Source organism: Ailuropoda melanoleuca, chromosome 12, assembly GCF_002007445.2.
Source record: "Ailuropoda melanoleuca isolate Jingjing chromosome 12, ASM200744v2, whole genome shotgun sequence".
NCBI classification, from domain to species: Eukaryota; Metazoa; Chordata; class Mammalia; order Carnivora; family Ursidae; genus Ailuropoda; species Ailuropoda melanoleuca.
In genome coordinates this window covers 69,534,192-69,552,749 of record NC_048229.1, presented here as the reverse complement: position 1 = coordinate 69,552,749, position 18,558 = coordinate 69,534,192, and the positions used below count along the sequence as shown (strand labels likewise).

At 49.6% G+C, this 18,558-nt stretch overlaps 1 long non-coding RNA gene across 6 annotated transcripts in view; it reads left to right on the top strand.

Moving 5' to 3' along the window:
• Positions 1-978: 978 nt before the first annotated feature.
• LOC117795107 overlaps positions 979-18,558 on the top strand; it is a 33,743-nt gene continuing 16,163 nt past the window's right edge. For 3 of the 6 annotated variants that reach the window (XR_004618930.1, XR_004618929.1, XR_004618925.1), the window contains exons 1-4: positions 3,883-10,237; positions 16,014-17,266; positions 17,948-18,012; positions 18,155-18,239. This is a non-coding gene — a long non-coding RNA (uncharacterized LOC117795107). The other 3 variants (XR_004618927.1, XR_004618928.1, XR_004618926.1) reach the window with 3 other exon arrangements.

Sequence of the window (18,558 nt, the reverse complement as noted above, 5' to 3'; positions counted from 1 at the left end):
AGAGATCCTGGTCTACAATTTTCTTTTTTTGTAATGTTTCATCTGGCTTTGGTATCAGCCTCCTAATTTCTTTGCGTTTATTATTTGTGATTTTCTAACATCTTAGTTTGGTTCCGCGGCTCATTCGTTTTCTGCCTTTCCTCTTAACTAATATAAATATTTCAGACTTTAAATATCCCTCAAAGCACTGCTTTCATTGCAGCCCATAAATATTGATATATAATACATCCTTCTAAGTTCTTCTGTTTCCATTATGATTTCTTCAACTAATGAGTTATGTGGCAGTGTGTTCTCTCTTGCTCCAGTGAGCTTTTTATCGAAAAATGACACAATACAAGGAAAAGCGCAAATCGTGTATAGTTTATGAACTTTTAAAAAAATTTTAAGTACAATCTACCCCTCAACGTGGGGCTCAAACTCGCGACCCCACGATCAAGTCATGTGCTCCTCTGACTGAACCAGCAAGGCGCTCCAGTTCGATGAGTTTTTATGAACACACATTCCCATAGCACCCAGACCCGGGAACAACACCGAGTCCCTGAAGCCCCCCTCCAGTGTGGGGCTTCCTCAGCCCCTGCAGAGTCACTGGGTTGGCTCTGCCCTTTGGGAACTTCATACAAATGGAATCATATGGTTGCACCTTGAATTTTTCCAATCTAAGGTGTTTGTTTTTTTTTTTAATCTTTCCTTCGACCTGAGGAATCTATCATCTCCATAATTTCTTCTCCCAGAGAGTTGTATCCTTTTCTGCTTTTTCTTCCTCTCATTTTCTGGGACCCTTTTTTCTAGGCACTGGCATTTCCCCTTCTATCCTTCCCTATTTCCTTTCATTTCCGGCTCCTTCTGAGAGTTTCTTAAGCTACCTTCTAACCCATCAATTTCTTTTTTTTAATTAAGATTTTATTTATTTAGAGAGTGCAAGGAAGGGGGGAGGGCAGTGGGGGAGGGGCCAAAGGCAGAGGGAGAGAGAGAATCTTAAGCAGGCTCCACGCCCAGCGAGGAGCCTGATGCAGAGCTCGATCTCCTGACCCTGAGATCAGGTCCTGAGCCAAAATCGAGAGTCAGATGCTTCACTGACTGAGTCACCCAGGCGCCCCACAATTTCTCAACTGTCTTACTTCTGTTGAGCCTTCTATTATGTTCTTTACTTCAATCACTGTGGTTTTCATTGCCTATCATTTCTACTTGGCTCTTCTTTTTCTCATTTCTCATTCTAATTTGATATTGCTGGCAAATGATCTTATCTTGTTTAGTATGGTTTTTATGCCTATTTTAAGTCTCGGTCCATTTTTTCTCCCTTCATAACTGTTTCCAGTGGAATCTGGAATTCCCATTGGTGGATGTCTTTTGAAGGAGCTGAGGTCCTCAGAATTCTCATTATTTAGGTGTAGGAATGTGTATTCCCATGGAGCATGGAGTACTGGGTCCAGCAACACACGGAGAGAGGCCAAAGCCCCTGATGGATGTCAGGCCTTAGAGCTCAGGACCCAGAAGCAGTGGGTGAGGCCCGGGCACACAACCCACCAGGAGACTGCTCTGGGCTACACTGGGGCTCAGTCCCCAGGGAGAAGCAGCACCCAGAGGGGGCTGGAAGAGATAGGGTGGGGCCATGGAGGTGGTCTTTCTGTCCTCCTCGGCTCCTCACCAGCACAGAGTTTCTTCACGATCCATTTATCCAAGGACATCTACACTAGCTGTCCTAGGTGGGCCTGGGGCAGGTACTCATTGCCCCAAAGCACTGGAGTTGGGGAAGGAGCAGACAGAATTCTGACAATGCACTTCTATTTTATTCTCCCAGAGCTGAGCCCACAGCCTCCTACCATTGGTCACAGCCATGGCCACACACTGCCCGCGGTTCAGAGTGTCCTTTCCCTTCCCTGGTCTCTCTCCCATTTTTCTCCCTATCTCCATATTTTCCTCTAGATTTCCCAGGGAGCCTGCCTCCTGGAGTCTGAAAATCGCAGTCCTGGGTTAAGGTTGCCACCTAGTGGCAAGTATGAGAACCGCATGGCTGCCTCTGACTTCATTCTAACTCGATGGGTGCAAAATAGAAGGTAAGCCAAATAAGAGATTTTGTATTACCTGGCAGCTTTACTAAACAAGTAAAAAGAAATAGGTGATTTAATTTTATTACTCTATTTTATTTAACCCAGTATATGCACATATTATCATTTCAACATGTAATCAATGTTTTAAAATTTTTGATGGTAAACTTCACGTTCTTTTTCTCATATGTGGTCTCTGAAATCCAGTGTGTAACTTGCACTTACAGCACATCCCAAGTAAGATGCTAAATGTTCGAAAGGAATACTTGATCCACATTTAATTTTCATTAAAATTACAGTTGAAAAGGCTGATTTACATATCCACGTTCCAAAAATACATTTTAGCAATCAGTTAGGTGCAGTCAAGCAAACACTCCATATTGAACTGGGAGTCTGTCCCCATCTGCAAACAGACCCTCTGGGGGACGGGATCCGCTGCCCTGTATTCTTGTTCCAAGGTAGGCGTGTTTGACATAAGGCATGCTCCCCACCCTCTCTCTGTCCGGACACAGGTGAACTTGCTTCCTAGGTTACCTAACTGAAACACCTGAATTGATCAGACAAGAATGTTCGTCATTCACATCGGGACAATGTCACACTAGTCACTGGCCACCTATCAGCCAGCATCGGCACCCACAGCCTGCTGGAGCCTGGGGCAGTTTACATCGGGACGATGGACACCCCAGGTGCTGGGAGTGTTGCCAGCAGGCAGCCCTCAGCGGTCAGTCCTCTCTGGGTATTTCCTCAGCTGAAGAGAATCATGGAGAGCAAGGCCATGCCTCCTTTCTAGGCAGCCCACACCGCTGATTGGTCAGCGGGTTTGTAAAGGCCCAATCTCTTCGCCCAGCTTCTCCCTCTGCCCAGTGCTGCGTCCAGTCCTTCCTGAATCAGGTAGGGAGTGGCCTCTGATACGCTTTCTTTATGTGGAGCCTCAGCGAGGAGTGGGCCCTGGGAAGCAGAAGCAGGATGGGGTTCTGGAGCTGGACCAGGGGCTGCTGGCTGGCAGGGCAGACCCCTGGCCTCTGCGCCCCAGCACAAGGTAACAAGGAAGTTAAAATGTTTACCACTGATGAGTTGGGGTGGTATTCTGGTGGAAGAGAATTCACCAGGGGGTTCCATGTATCAGGAGTTTGAAAAACCTGGAGGGAGGCAGAAACCCTAAGAACCGTGAAATGGTGTGGCTGTTGCTAAGCCCGATTAAGTTTCTGGGAAAAGAAAAGGCTGAGAGTGATTCTCAGGCAATTAAAAGCTCACTGTGAAAGCCGTTGTGCCTTGTTGGGAGCTCGGGAAGAGGCGCTCCCCTCCTGTATCAGCCTGACAACACCGAGGGCTGGGTCCGGGACTGAGTCACAGAACAGCCCGGTTGCAAGGTTGACCTCAGCCAACACAGGCCTGCCAGGAGGTCAAGGCCCTGCAGGACAGCAGGCCCCCCAGCCTCGGCCCCACGTCCACCTCTGGCTGTGATGCTGTGCTCGGCCCGGTAAGAGAGGAAGGAAGCTGTACCCCAGAGGCGCGACGGACCGGCTGGGTAAGTGCTGCAGGGCCCTGTGGACGTGATAGGGGCTGGACGCCAGGTGGGGGGTGGGAGTGGGGTGCTGGGGCAAGAGGGGCAGAACCTCGCCCTGGAGGAGGGAGATTTCAGTGATTTGGGAGCGTTTTTCCAGGGTTCAGGTTTAGGCCTCTGGTCAGGCCCCCGGGGATAGTGCCCCCCTGCTGCCAGGATGGTCCCAGAAGCACGGAAAGCAGCACCACAGTGCATGAGGCAGAAATGCCAGAGTTGCCCGTGGGGGTGAGGGAGGGGTGAGGTAAGGGGGGGAGGGGTGGGGGAAGGGTTAGAAGGTGCAGAAGTGGGCCTGGGAGAGGGAATGCACGGAGAGGGAATGCGCCACCGAAGGCAGCAGGCCCAGGGGCTCAGGAGGTGTGCCCTCCTAGCAAAGCAGGAGAGCAGGTACCCGTGAGAGGGGCCGCAGCAGGGCTCGGAGGTTCACCTGGGCTCCCCGTGCCAGGCCAGGGTGCGGGGTGGCAGGCGCCGCTACAGACCTGAGCTGCCGATGGCCACGTGCTGGGACCCGAGGGACCAGGCCACGTGGATACACTTACCGTAAGGAGGGGCCTCCGGGGTCCTGCCCTGCCCTGCGCGCATGTGGAGGCCATTTCCTCAGGCTGGCAGCCCCGGGGAGGGATAGAGGGACCGCTATCAGGGGCCCTGCTCAGTCTGTACAGTCAAAAGAAACCAAGGACGGTGACCAGCAGGCTTCGTCACCTCCCCAGTCTGGTGTCTGGGCACCTCAGATGTGTAGCAGGCCTCCTTTGCCTCAAGCAGGGTCAGGTGCACCCCCTGCTCCGCGCTCCCAGGGGCACCTGGGATGGCCTGAGGTTAGAGAACACTTGTCCCACACTGGTCTCTCCTGTTGCATCTGGATCGTGGGTTGAGTCTGAAACCCAGTGCGTAGCCACGGCCCCAAACTGCCAGTTCAGCCACGAGAGTAGCTTGGCGATCTCCGCGGCCCTGGGAATGGCTGCAAAGATTTAGGCAGTATTGCGGACTATCTTCACATCGGGGGCCATCAGCAAGGTCTCTGACACACAGTCATAGGGCCAGTTAGCTCGCAGCCACATGTGCGGTGCAGAGACTGGGGGCGGGGGAGACACTGCCTAAAAAGAGATGTAATCACAGACGTTCCCGGCTTTTCCATCCTGTGGTACAATCTCCAGCCGGAGCGGTACCGCTCCAGCACTGTGTTTGCATGATGGTGAAGCCCGAGGGTCTGCAGGTCACCCTGCCCCCAGGCCACACACAGCCCAAGATCAGCCAGAGCCACAGCACGGCAGCGTTCGATGAGCCCGGTCAGTTCCCGGGCCGCTGTTGGAGGACTGACTGCTGGGTGTGGAGCGTTCGGCAGCGCGGGTGCTTTAGCTCGTCTAGCGGGGCGGCTGTGCCTTGCAGCTTTCACGCCCTGCCCTCACTCCTGAGTGTGGCTCGCAGCTCCCAGGCAGAGCCTTTCTCTCCCTCTCATGGATACCCAAACCATGCCTCTGGTGAGTCCCCGGGAGAGGGTTCCTGCTGCCTGGAAACTAGCAGGGATTTTAGCTTCATGAGCCAGCCCTCACTGCCACCGTTTGTGGGGAGGACTCCCCAGAAGTGATCTCCCACGAACTCCATGGGCGCTTGACCCTGGAGCACTGGGGGGGGGGCGAGATTCAGGGATGGGGGCCTCACCCTGGGCTGCCAGCCTCGATGAGCTCACCAGTATGAAGTGGATGGTGAACTGCTGGGAAAATCCTCCAGAAGGGAGGGGTGGAATCAGGACAAAGTAAAAAAGGACACTGTCGGGTTTGGGGGGTGGAAGCTTGAGGATCGCCAGAGATGACGAAAAGTGGAACTCGGGGTGGGGGGCTATAACATTTGGTGTGTGGGGTACTTGGGGTGTGAAGGCCCAGGGGGCAAGAAGCAGGAGGACAGTCTGGGCAAGACTTGGATCCGCCTCAGGGATCACTTGCCTCAAAGGAGCCTGAAGAGGGTCTCCAGAAGGAGTCAGCGTAGGGAGTTGCAAGGAGCACCGTGCTGGGAGAGTCCTCTGCTCAGTCTCCAGACAGGGAGCGTGGGCAGCCTGTCAGAGTCCATCCTGTCAGGTGGTCCAAGGGCACAGGGTGCCACTGTCACTCTCTCAAGGCTCTGGGGCAAGGGCAAGGCCTCCGACGCCGGGCTCAGCCCTGTGCTGAGGGCCCCTTTCCACCGAGGAGGGGTCTCTCACCTCAGGCAGTCGGGAATGTGTTCACAGTCGGCCTGGGTGGGCGCAGGGTGGGGCCTTGGTCTCCAGAAGAGCCCGGTGGGATTCCAGAAGCTGACGCTCAACGGGTGTGTATTGGGCTGGCACTGAGCCCATGGAGGCCCAAACCAGTAGGAAGCCAGGTGGGCTCGTGTTTGCCCCTGGAGAGCATGGAACCTCTGTGCCCCTTTCCCACGCACCCCGCCCTCTGCATCTCTGCCGTCTGGCTATTCCCCGTTACATCTTCTTACAATAAGATGGTAACCTAGTCAGTAAACGGATTTCTTGAATTCTGTTAGCAGCTCTAGCAAATTAATTGAACACAAGGGGGGGCTCTGATATACGGCCAGTTGGTCAGAAGGCCAGGTAGAAACCTGACCTGGGGACTGGTGTCTGAAATGGGGGCGGGGTGCACGTGCAGGCTTGCGGGACTGAACCCTGAAACTATGGATTATTGCTTTGCAACCTCAGGAGCTCTCTGGGTGAAATCTAAAACCGGCCTCCGTACAGGGAGGGCGAGGAGAGGTTGCTAGAAGAGGTGGACCTCCGTAGCCTGGCGGGCGGCAGGTTTCATAAGCAAGGGGACGTCCGTGAAGGCTCCCTTGGGCAGCTGCACTGCGAGCAGATCTCCACACCCGCCCCCCCCCCGAATCTCCCAGGTTCACAGAGAGGCCTTAGTGGGGTCCATCACGTGTGCTGTCCAGATGGCCTCAAAACAGGGTCCAGGGCCCCTCGTACAGGGACCGTGGGGACATACATTCCAGGTCAGGGGAGGGGTCAGGAGCTTCTGACCCAAAGGATCTAGTTTGTGGGTCAGTAGGTAGTCCTGTCTTCTCGATGATCTCCTCCAGCAGGAGTGTGATGCCCTCTCTGGGGAGGTGGGGTCACTGGGTGAACTGACACGGCCGCACCCTATCCAGACACACGAGCAGTTGTTGCTGAGGGAACAGCCCCGTGGCGCGGGCTCGATAAAAGCCACTGTGAGGTGTGTCTAACCTGAGAAAGGGGACTGCTCATTCCCCCCCCTTATAAAACCAGGTGGCACCCCGGATGAGGCGGCTGACAGAGCGTGGGCAGGCCTGTGGGACTGGCTTGCAGACGACCGGGTCGCCAGCCGCTGAATGTGCCTGTTGCGCAGATTATAGTAAACGCTGTGACTGAGGGGCCACTTTGTACCTTCCCCGTTAGAAGCCTGAACAACAGTTCCAGAGAGAGGCCTTAGCGGATTCGCCGGGGTGGGGTAGGGAGAAGAGCGCTTTCGGGGACTCCTTGACGCAGGAGCCCATGAGCTGTGATTCCAAACTCTGTTGCTGAAGTCTTGCCAGGGGCCCAGGTTCAATCAGGAGGCCATGGAGATACAGCCTTCCATGGGATTAAGGGGGAAGTTTGGATGAAAACTGGGTTTTTCTTTTTGAACAGATTTGATGTAAGGTGGTGGCATCTTGTTGACCTGAATGTATGGGGTAGATACTATGTCCAAGTGCGGACTCCTTCTCTTGGCTGATAGTTAGGACAGAAGGCCTGTGAGCCCACCGTCAGGCCAGCATTAATCGGAGATGCCCTATAGAAAGCACGAGAACTGCCTGAGCCCCCAGAGGTGGCTAATTGAACGTGGTATAGAATACGGGTGGACAAGAAGAGCTGACCCCTTTGGTTCATGACATCCTAGAAACTGGAGTCGTGGTAGCGACAGTCTCCTCACAGTAGCCCTGTGTGCCCTGTGGGAGCAGCGACGGCTCACGGTGACCAAGAGTAAACCACTGAGGACTGGAGAGCCTCAGCGACTCCAGCCACGCAGATACAACAGGCTAGGGGCGCCTGGCTGGCTCAGGCTGCGGAGTGGAGCAAGCGACTCCTGACCTCAGGGTTGTGAGTTCGAGCCCCCTGTTGGGTGTAGAGATGACTTAAAAATGAAATCTTAAAAAAAAAAAAAAAAGGGCAAAAGAAAATACAGCAGACTGAAGGAGAGGAGTCTGGTTCTCAGTGACTGATCTTGCAAACACTTTCTTCTCTTCGTCTTGGAGAGGAGCCCACCGCAGTCTGCCTTCGTGCGAGAAGGGTCTTGATGTACGTTTACTGCGCTGCCTCCGGTTATCTGAGCTCAGCTCTACCGTAGTGATGTGGTCAGAAAGGATTCGACTTATGCAGGGCTCAGGCGCAGTCACGCGCTGTGGTAATGACGTTATGAGAGATCGGACAGTGAAGATCAGGCTGGGACTGACTCGAGTGTGAGGGTGACGTACAGGACCAGCTAGTCCCGGTTAGGAAGTCCAGGAAGGCCCAAGGGTCTCCTCAAGCAGTGACACTCTCAGGAATAACCTGGGCAGGAGCCACTTGGGATGTCACGCAAGCAACTAAAAGTAATTGTCACTGCCCATCCCTAGGACCAAACAAGAAGCTAGCGTTTGGTCAGTGTATTTGGATTTTGGAGAATGCATGCTCCGTATCTGGGAATTTTGCTAACTCCCGTCTCTGAGACGACCCCAAAGAAAGCTGTATTTGAGTGGGGACCTGCACAAAAGCAGGCCGTGTTTGAATTATGAAAGGTGGGAGCTCTCTCGCTGCCTTTGAACCCTTGTGATCCCCACTCACATGGGGCACATGTTTGCCACCTGTACTCCTGCAGACTGGGGCTTAGGGTGAAAGCCCATGAGCCCCTCCGTAGAGAGAAAGATGGAGTCACTCGTGTCAAGCAGTGACGCAAGCAGCCCAAGGGCATTGCAGCCATGGCCAGATACCACCAAAGCCAGAACAGACTGGCAGGACTAAGGACTGATAACCTGTGAGGCCATGTGAACCTGGAAGAACAGAGAGAGGATATCACTAGCATCAGGAAAGCTGCAGAGGCCCAAGGCCGATCACAGCCCTTTAAAAGGAGGACTTTCACAGTGAACTGTCAGGCTCTCCAGACGCTGACCATTTCCCGTCTGACCACATGAGAAAGGCAGCTGCCACCAAAGGCTCTGAACATAACCGAGCTGCTCCCCCGTTGAACGTAATAAGCATGAGTGTGGAGAGCTGACCCTCAAACTGCACGGAAGCCTCGTCTCGGCCGCGCACTCACAGACCGATTTCATGCCGCTTTCATTAACTTCTTACCCCTGTTGTATCTTGGGGGTGTGACTTTGTATTTTTGGACTTTGCTTTGTGGGACACATGATGCAGGTTTGGAATCTAGGTGAGGTTCAGTGGGGTGAAGTCCGGAGTCCGGAGCCCACAGCCAAGAATAAATTCTCGAGATGTCTTTGGTGCAAAATGGTGGCTTATTAAAGCACGGGGACAGGACCCGTGGGCAGAAGGAGCTGCTGCCCCGGGTTGTGAGGGGTGGCTGATTATGTACTATGGGGTTGCAGGAGGTAAGGGAAAAGGTTTCAAAAGCATTTTCATATGTTAAAGAAGACTCACAGGATGACTGAGGTCTTGCCATTGTCGAGCGAAGGTTGTTTTTCCCTCTAGTAAGGCATTAACATGAACATAGCTGGGAACTTCCTGGAGGAACATTACACTCTGCCAGCTTCAAGTATCTGTCAATGGGCTGCAGGTTATAAGGACGTTTAACTGTATCTACATTCCCTTCTGGAAGCTAGGTTATTAATAGAAATGCTTTGTTCTTGTAGACTGCTAAGACAGTTGTAAACGGAGGGAGACTCTGGTCTTGCAGGATTGTGATCTCTAGAAGTTCGCTATTTGGTTTTCCCTGCCTTAGCTTTAGGGCCGCCGGGAGTGCCTGAGGAATGTCACATATATTCCCGTCTGGGGCGGGGGGGGGGTAGTTGTGGGGTGTAGATTCTGCTCTGTCCTCAGCTTGCCTTCTGTTCCCTCATCAGCAAGTATGGAGCCAAGTTAAATGGTAGCAAAATGTCACTGAGTTTGGAATCCTGAAACTGCTTTACAGTTATGTTAATCGTCAGGATTGAATAAAGCTGTGTCTTTGTGGAAAGACACAACTGGTGCGTAGGCGCTTCTGTAGAGTGACTGCCAACGGCCTCCCAGCAGTGACTGGGGGATTTTGGACCAGAAAGTTCCCACATAGCGGATGTTGCTGGCCGGTGTCCACCATTTGAGCGACAATTCTTAGCCTGCTCTTGGGCACTGATTAAGACAGTTTCCAGGACGTGAAATAATCATGACACCTGAGATACTCCTAATGTCTTGGGTGATGTCAGAGAAACTTTGTAATCAGGAAGGCCGTGCCCAGAAGAGTTCCACAATCACATGGAAATTGTTCACACAGGAGCACACCGCATCCACGAGCAGCGAGGCTCTTTTTCTCTAGGACGGCCTTTGGAGCCTCGTGAGGAGCCACCAGAACCAACTATCCTGTGGATGGGGCTGCAGGAACAGCTCTCATTGGGACAACAAGGAGCTGCTTGGTTGACGATTGGCAGTTTCAAGATGAATGGACAACATGCTGTTTGGAAAGTGAGTTTGCAATTGAGACCAGCACAGTGGCCATGCCTAATGGCCCTCCAAAGGGGGAAAAATTGGGGGATAAATCGAGAGAAGGAAAAACTAGTAGCTATGGCTAAAGGATTGAATACATGGGCTATGTGATGAAGGAAATCAAATATTACATTAACATCTTGAAAGAGGCTCTGAGCAAGAGGCGATAAGGTCTCTTAGCTGGACCATCCCAGATGCGTAGAAGGGTGTGTGTACCCTTGAGGCCACTCCTAGTTTGGGAACCTGACAGGATTGAATGAAACCTGCAAATCTGAGTGGCCTCACCATAGGAGACGTTTTCATGGGATGTGATGGACCGGATAGTTATTAGTGACTGAATGGGATTCTAGTAATATGCCAGTAACTTGTACTTCTGCCTTTTAAGACTGTTTTTCTATAAGGGATCCATGTCTGAGAAGAGGGGATGGGCTGTGACGTTGTGATTTATGATAAAGGTGTATTTAGTCTTTGTCCCCATTTCTGGCACAGAGCTACTAAAATCCTTGGAATTTCCTAGGTGATAAGAGGGATAAAGGGGTCTTTTGTTATGTTAATCAGCTGACTCTTGGACCGCTCCTAAGGATGGGGACTGGTGGCTGATGGAGCCAACCAGGGGACTGGACTAGAGGATTGGAACTTTGAGTCCCACCCTCTGACCTTTGGGGAGAGGAGAGAGCCTGGGGACTGAGTTCAATCTCCAACTGTCAGTGATTTGATCAATCGTGCCAATGTAATCGTGCCAAAGCCCTCCTAAAAACCCACAAGGGGTTTAGGACTGAGCCTTTAACCTGTGGAGTCTGATGGGATCTCTAAGTGGATTGCATCAGAACTGAGCTGAATCTTAGGGCACCTAGCTGGTGTCTGAGAATCGCTTGTCGGCCTGGGGGAAACCCCTCTCCAGCACACGCGGTGGCATCGGGCGTGGAGCCCTTCTGCCAATGGAGCCTGCTCTGTTTGTGCAGCGGGAGATGGGCCTCCTTCATGCTTTCGTTCACTGTGAGCCTTAGCTGTCATCGCTGTCAGAGTGATGCAAGGGTGGGCACAGCACGCAGCAGGACACATCCAGTGAGGAGAGGGAGGGCCCTGGTATGAGTGTGTGGCTCCAGGGCCTTTGCCTTCCCGTCTCCCTCTTCCCTGTCCGTCACTGCAGGTCTCCGAACCCCGGCAGCTTTTCCTTCCGCAGCAGGGGCGCCTTGTGGGGGACGTTTCTTGGTTCTGCCCCAATCAGGCGAAAGCCGAGGGGGCTCTGGATCTTGGCATCTTCTTGGGGGAAACAAGCCTACAGCCTGGACGGATCTTTGACCAGCTTATGGATCTCTGGATCTTATGGTCTCTGGAGATAGTGGCCAGGGAAAGCATTCCAGCAGCCGGGAGTCATAATGCAGACCCCAGCCCCAAAGCTGTGGTAGCCAATCACTTGCTTTCTCTCTTGCCGCATACAGTCTTAGAGGTTTGAGTGTCGGTTACGGTATAGTTTCTGATCTGTTTCTACTTTGTGATTTTCTCCTGTTACCCTAATCTTGCGTTGTTACTGGAAAAAATGCCAGATGTTCCAATGTTCCTGTGCACCCTCTTCAAAGGCAGCCACTTTGCTTTCCAGGACCCCCCCTCCCCCCGGGACTGGGGTCCACCTCCATGGTGTCAGCCTCCAAGCTCCAAGACCTCGGCAGTGTTAACGCCAGACTTGGCGGTAGGTACACCATGGCACTGCACAACCCCCAGGAACCTTCCACAGAGGTTTTGCATTTGCCAAGGAACCGATGTACCACCTCAGGGTTTTTAGGACATGCTGGTTGCAGTGTTTGGGATGATGGGGTTTTGGAATACAGGTGAGGTTCAGTGTGGTGAGGTCCGGAGCCTACGGCAAAGAAAGAATTCTTGAGACGTCTCTGGTGTAAAAAGCTGGTTTTTTAAAGCAGGGGGACAGGACCTGTGGGCAGAAAAAGCTGCCCCGGATTTGTGAGGTGTGGCTGATTGTATACTTGGGAGTTGGGGGAGGTAAGGAAAACGGAGGTGTCAAAAGGATTTTTGTATGTTAAAGACTCACAGGATACCAGAGGCCTTGCCATTGTCAAGTGAAGGTTGTTTTTCCTTCTAGTAAGATATTAACAGTAAGATAGTTGGGAGCTGTCTGGAGGAACACTACACTTTTCTGCTTCAAGTATCTGTCAATGGGCTGCAGGTTATAAGGACACTTAATTGTATCTACATTCCCTTCTGGAAGCTAGCCCATTGATAGAAATGCTTTGTTCTTGTAAATGGCTAAGACATGTGTAAACTGAGGGAGACTCAGGTCTTGCAGGATTGTGATCTCTATAAATTAACTATTTGTTTTTCCTAGAGGGCAGCCGGGAGTGCCTGAGGAATGTCCCATATATCCCATCTGGGGGGTGGTTTGTGGGATGTCAGCTTCTGCCTGTCCTCAGCTTGCCTTCTGCTCCCTCATCAGGGACTTTATATTTGTTTTTTTGTTGTTGTTGTTTTTTTTTTTTAGTAACATCACACCAGGGATTGAACCCATGATATCCCATTGGGTCAGGGGATGCAGAATGATAGCAGGCAGTGAAGCAGTGACACAGAGACCATAGTCCTGCATTTCCCTTTCATGGTGCCACTGGTTTCCAGTTGCAAGGGTATTTGACTCACTTGTGTTAGGATGCACTGTCTAGGCGCAACCCACTGACCAGATGGTCGTAGGTGGAGGTCTCCTGTCCTCCTTACTTGTGCCAGGTGGGAGCAGATATCCTGTCCTCATGCCTTTTAGCCCAGAGCCTCTCCTCAGTGTGACAATAGTCTCATGATTCAACCTACTCCCCTTAACTCTCCTTGGCCTCGGAGCATGGAGGACCCTTACATAAATAGTCAGTTAAGGCTTTTATAACTACTGGTCCAATCTTCTTGTTAGACAATACGGCCTTGACCCCTGCTGCTCTGGGGAGACCTTGAACTATTATGGCAGCAGTGACATTTCGGGATGAATGCTGCGGGCAACAAATGAGAGAGGTAATAAGCAAAAGCACACAGCGGTGTGACAGACCTCTGGCTATTGGTGTGCCTTTCCCAGAGTGTTACCCACTGCGGTTAGTCAGTCAGGAAACCAGTTGCAGCTAAAGGGCTTTCCTCTCATTTAAGTGCAGAGGCAATCAAGTAATCCTGCTGACTATGCCAATTATTTTGGTCTCAGCCTATTGATAGTGCCGCTATCAGCTGGAAATGCCTGGGGGCCGCTCCCCTGGGCCCCATGAAAACAGCCCACCCCCACCAGACATCGCCCTTTCCCTGAACCAGCGAACCAGTGTTGTGGCTGGACCACCCTTGGGGTTCTTCCAATTGCTAGACTCCCTTTGTAATAACTATCAGGAAACCGGTGTTTGGCACACGTACGTGGGGGAAGGGGGGACCAAGGTTTATTACTCACAGGTTCTGGAGGGTACATGACGTGTCTGGGGCCACACAGTGAAGTTGGAGAGGACATGAGTGAGCATGGGCCTAGGGTATGGCTTTTATTGGGGTTGAGAGTGGGGGCCTAGTTTTGTGAGTTTACTCTTTATTGGTGAATTCAAGGGCAGGAACGAAAATGCAGGAAGGGAAAAACAAGAAGCCAAATAGTTACCTAAGTCAACCAGAGACTTCTAAAATAGCGGAAACTTTTGGGGGGTGAGGTCAGGGAGCAGCCTGGCTCTTTACCCAGTTGTGTTGTGCTGGCAATGTGTTCATTTGAAATAGCCATCTTTCAAGTGGATGCCTCAGCATGAAAAGCGTGTCAGGCACATGCATTACAATTAAAAAAAAAAAAAAGATCAAATGTCAGGTGCTTACACTACATTTATCTTACTACTGATTTTCGTTTAATTTTGTTGTGGTCAGAGAACACACTGTATGATTTCAATCCTTTTAAATGCATTAAGATGTGTATGGCCCAACTATGTCTATTTTGGTAAATGTGCTACGTGCACTTGAAAAGAATGTATATGCTGCAGCTGTTGGTAAAGTGTTCTATGAAAATCAGTTAGATCAAGGTGGTTAATAGTGTTGTTCATATCTTCGTATCTTTATTGAGTTTTTGTCGAGTTCTATCAGTTGCCCAGAGAAGGTGTTTAAAATCTTCAGCTGTGCTTGTGGATTGTCTTTTCTTCCTTTAAATATGTCCATTTTTGCCTTCTACATTTTGAAGCCCTATTATTGGGCACATATATGTTTATCGTCCTAAACTGACCCCTTTATCTCTAGAATACTGTCTTGAAGTCCACTTTATCTGATATTAATAGTGCTACTCCAAGCTTCTTATGTTTAGTGGTTACATGTAATGTTTTTCCCATTCACTTTCCATCCTTGTTTTTATAGTAAGAAAANGGCGTGATCCCGGCGTTGTGGGATCGAGCCCCACATCAGGCTCCTCTGCTATGAGCCTGCTTCTTCCTCTCCCACTCCCCCTGCTTGTGTTCCCTCTCTCACTGGCTGTCTCTATCTCTGTCAAATAAATAAATAAAATCTTAAAAAAAAAAAAAAAAAAAAAAAAAAAGAAAATGATTCCATAGAGCATGTAGTTTAGCCTTGTTTTTATTATTCACTGGACAGTATCTGTCTTATTAATATGTTGAACTGTAGGTCTACCATTTTACTTTTTTTCTTTTCCTTTCTTGTCTTTTTTTGGGGTTAAAATATTTTCAGATTTCCATTTTAATTTATGTAGCAGCTTTTTAGATATACCTCTTCTCATTATTATTTTTTTTGATGGTTGCTCTAGACTACTATATAAAATCTTTTCATATTCTTCTTAGTATTGTACCACTTCATGTACCTTGAGCAGATTCCTTAGCCTCTCTGAATTTGTTTCTTTATAAACAATAATAAACTTAGGGGTAAAAAAATGGGTTGACTATTAAATGAGCTAATGCATATAAAGCAAATGGCATGCTGCCAAGAGCATAATGAGCAACCAATACCTATTTACCATCACTAATAGCAGTACTGTTGTTACTATTACTGGTCTGGTAGCAGGTGCTGTTGCTAATATTTTTTATTAGCATTTGACCACCTGAGGTCACAGGCAGCCATATTAAGCATCCTCTGCAGCTTGACCCATTTGGTCATGTTTTTCTACCTGCTGTCAATCACCCATCCTCTAGATGGCCTTTTTTTGTCTCAGCAAGGCACCCTTCAGCTGCCCCTTCCTTGTCCAGGCCTGGCCATCCTGTGCCCACTCTTCAGCCTGTTGCTGTACCTAGTACAGCCAAACCAGCGGACCATAGCCAGTCCCTGCCCTACCCCTAGCCTGATCCTTATCACAAATTAGGTCTGGCTTTATTTTTCTTTTTCTTTTTTTTTAAAAGATTTTACTTATTTATTCGACAGAGATAGAGACAGCCAGTGAGAGAGGGAACACAAGCAGGGGGAGTGGGAGAGGAAGAAGCAGGCTCATAGAGGAGGAGCCTGATGTGGGGCTCGATCCCACAACGCCGGGATCACGCCCTGAGCCCAAGGCAGACGCTTAACCGCTGAGCCACCCAGGCGCCCCTGGCTTTATTTTTCAACATTACAGTGCCTGTTGTCCTGAGCAAAGTGATCTGAGCCCATAGTCCCACAGGCCTCTTGCTACCTTCAAACACATACTTCCCAACATGAGAGGACTTCCCACATCTTGCTCTCTCCACTTCAGTTTAAAGGGGGCAACCCCTGCTCAGTCCTGGCTTCTCCTCACTTTGCTAAGAGGTTATCAACTTTTATGCACTACTCTTCCTTTTCTCGTTTTCAGTAATGGCTTCAGCACCTTGCAGGGATACCAGCCTCAAATAACTCCTCTTCCCACATTCAGCATCAACCAGATGGAGAAAGTGCTCAGGTCAGCCCTGTCCCAGATCACCTAGGGGTAGAATTCCAGTCTTGAGGTAAGAATGGGTAATTTCAAGAGTCTGGATGGGCTGGAGGAAGAGGAATTGTTCAAATACCAGGAGACATTATGAAGAGATCTAGGAAAGCAGGAATTCAAGTGATCTTGAATTTGCAAGAGGATTTCTCACTGATTGCCAGCAGTCAGTAGTAGAGAAAGCACTTGGTTGCTATTCAAAGTTTTGCTGAAAGCCATTGAAGTGCGGGCCATGAATTGGCAGAACTTGATTTCTTAGGGTTCTCCTCCTACGTGGGGGGGGGGGAGTTTGTTACTTGGCACCTGCCCAAATTCTCCTCCCAGTTAGCATCAGGCTCACTTAATTCTTAAAAAGCAGATGATGCTATTCTTTATTTGAAGCTCTCCTGTGGCTTATTTTTTTCACAGGGGCAGGCCCAGCCCATACCTATGTGTCCAGCTTCCTGTAGTATGTCCTCCACCCAGGTTTTCTGACTGCTCTTGGGAAGCACTGCTAAAACACAAATACCTCCAAGACAGGAGCCCTCTGTCACAATATGATCTTGTTCACCACTGTATCCCTGGCAGCCCACAAATGCCTGCTCCCTTGTTGGTGCTTAAAATGTCTTTTCGAATGAATGGATGTCCCCACATCCACTATCAGCGTCAACAGCTGTGGTCTGGACTTCTCATGGGGGTTTTATGCTCCCTTTACTATCCAATAACTAAAGTCTTCAGTACCTATCTATGGGTTCTTTAACACGAGTCTCACTAGCCTTTATAGGTGGTGTTTTGGTTTGTTTGTTTTATTTTGGTTAATATTCTGACAGTCCTTATAAAACCGAGAAAGGTAGACTGTCCTCTATTCAGATATGTTACATACAATTCAATGTGTATGTCTGAGATAGAAGAGCAGCCTCATGGGACAGAAGAGATAAGACCTGAGGATAAGAAGGTCACCAACACTGTGCTAAGATCTGGAACACTGGAGCAGAGGGTCCCAGATAAGTTCTATTGACCACTGCTCAGCAGGATGGACTATGGGAGTTTTCCCCTTCAAAATCCCCAGAGTACAGACCTAGCCAAGTCAGAAGATGTAAGTGGAGACCAGGTACCAAGAGTCTACTCTACTTTGGCCAGCAGGATTTGATGGGACAATCGAGGTAAGTAGTTGAGCCAAGAAAAATTCTAGCCATACAAGCCTGGGGATGTCCCAGACCAGCTGTCTGGTTGGGAAAGGGGCTGTGTGTCATCATGCAGCTGCAGAGAATGAGGATGGAGCAGGGGTGGCTGGAATGAAACCTCTAGCTGCCTTCCACAGTCACCTCCCCCCAACCCTGAGTACCCCAGAGCACCTTACATTTCCATATCTTTTCAAGCTGTGCCTCGGCATCTCATCCCATAGTTTCCTTAGACCTACAATCCCACCATCCTTAGACTTAACAGTAGAGAGATGCCAATTAAATTTACCAATGCCAGCCTTATGCCAAGATGATCCCCAACTTTAAATTTAGAAAGCATTAAACCATGGGGAAAACTGCAAGTATTTAAGCATTTTAGTTATGAAAAAGGTTATCTATGGAAACGGGAACTCCAAAATTAAAATATCTAATGGAATAAAGACAGGTAAGGCGGCCAAGTGTAGTGGGCATGGGTGTTGGAGTCAGATTAGGGAGAGCTCAGAATCCGGAAACAGCCCCTACTAGCTGCGTTGCCTCTTGGCCTGCTGTACCCAGCGTGATGCAAGGCGGAAACGCAGCCAAATGCCCAGGTTGTAAGAACCTGTTTCAGGAGAATTTTCATCTAAAAGCACTTTTTTTTCCCCCCCTGATCTGGATTTCTAGGGCTTTGGGAGCAGACAGCTCACAAAAAGACAGTCACTCCAATGATTACCTTTGCATTTGTAAAGGTGGGTATGTTTTCTCAAAGCATTTGTAATTTGCTGATTTGTAATAATGACCTTGGCCTTCCTTGCAATTTTTTCATGGGTTTTTCTGTCTTTCCTATTTTTTTTTAATTGTTTCCTTGTGTGAACAATGAATGTCAAATAGGTGTTTTCATGGAGAACACAGGCTCAAGCATACCACACAGCTATGAAAGTTGGAGGCTGAGAAGAGCAGACAGCCATTTTATAAAGTAAGAGAACCTGCCTTAACTAATGTTAATTATTTGATTGTGTTATGTGTTATGGTATTTAGTATAAATGGGTTAATTTAGGGACCAAGGAATGCATGACACATTTTCCATTAGACTTAATGGTAATATTTTTTCATATAGAATTTTATTATCCAGGACCATAAAATCATACAAATACACATGTTCTTAGATCTTTATTTTAAAAATGTGGCGTACACACACAAACTTTCTCTCCCCTCTTCCCCCGCCCCCTTCTCATCTGACCTGGAGGCATTTGCTCCTACACATTCTTTTCCATGGAATACCATCCAGCCATGGT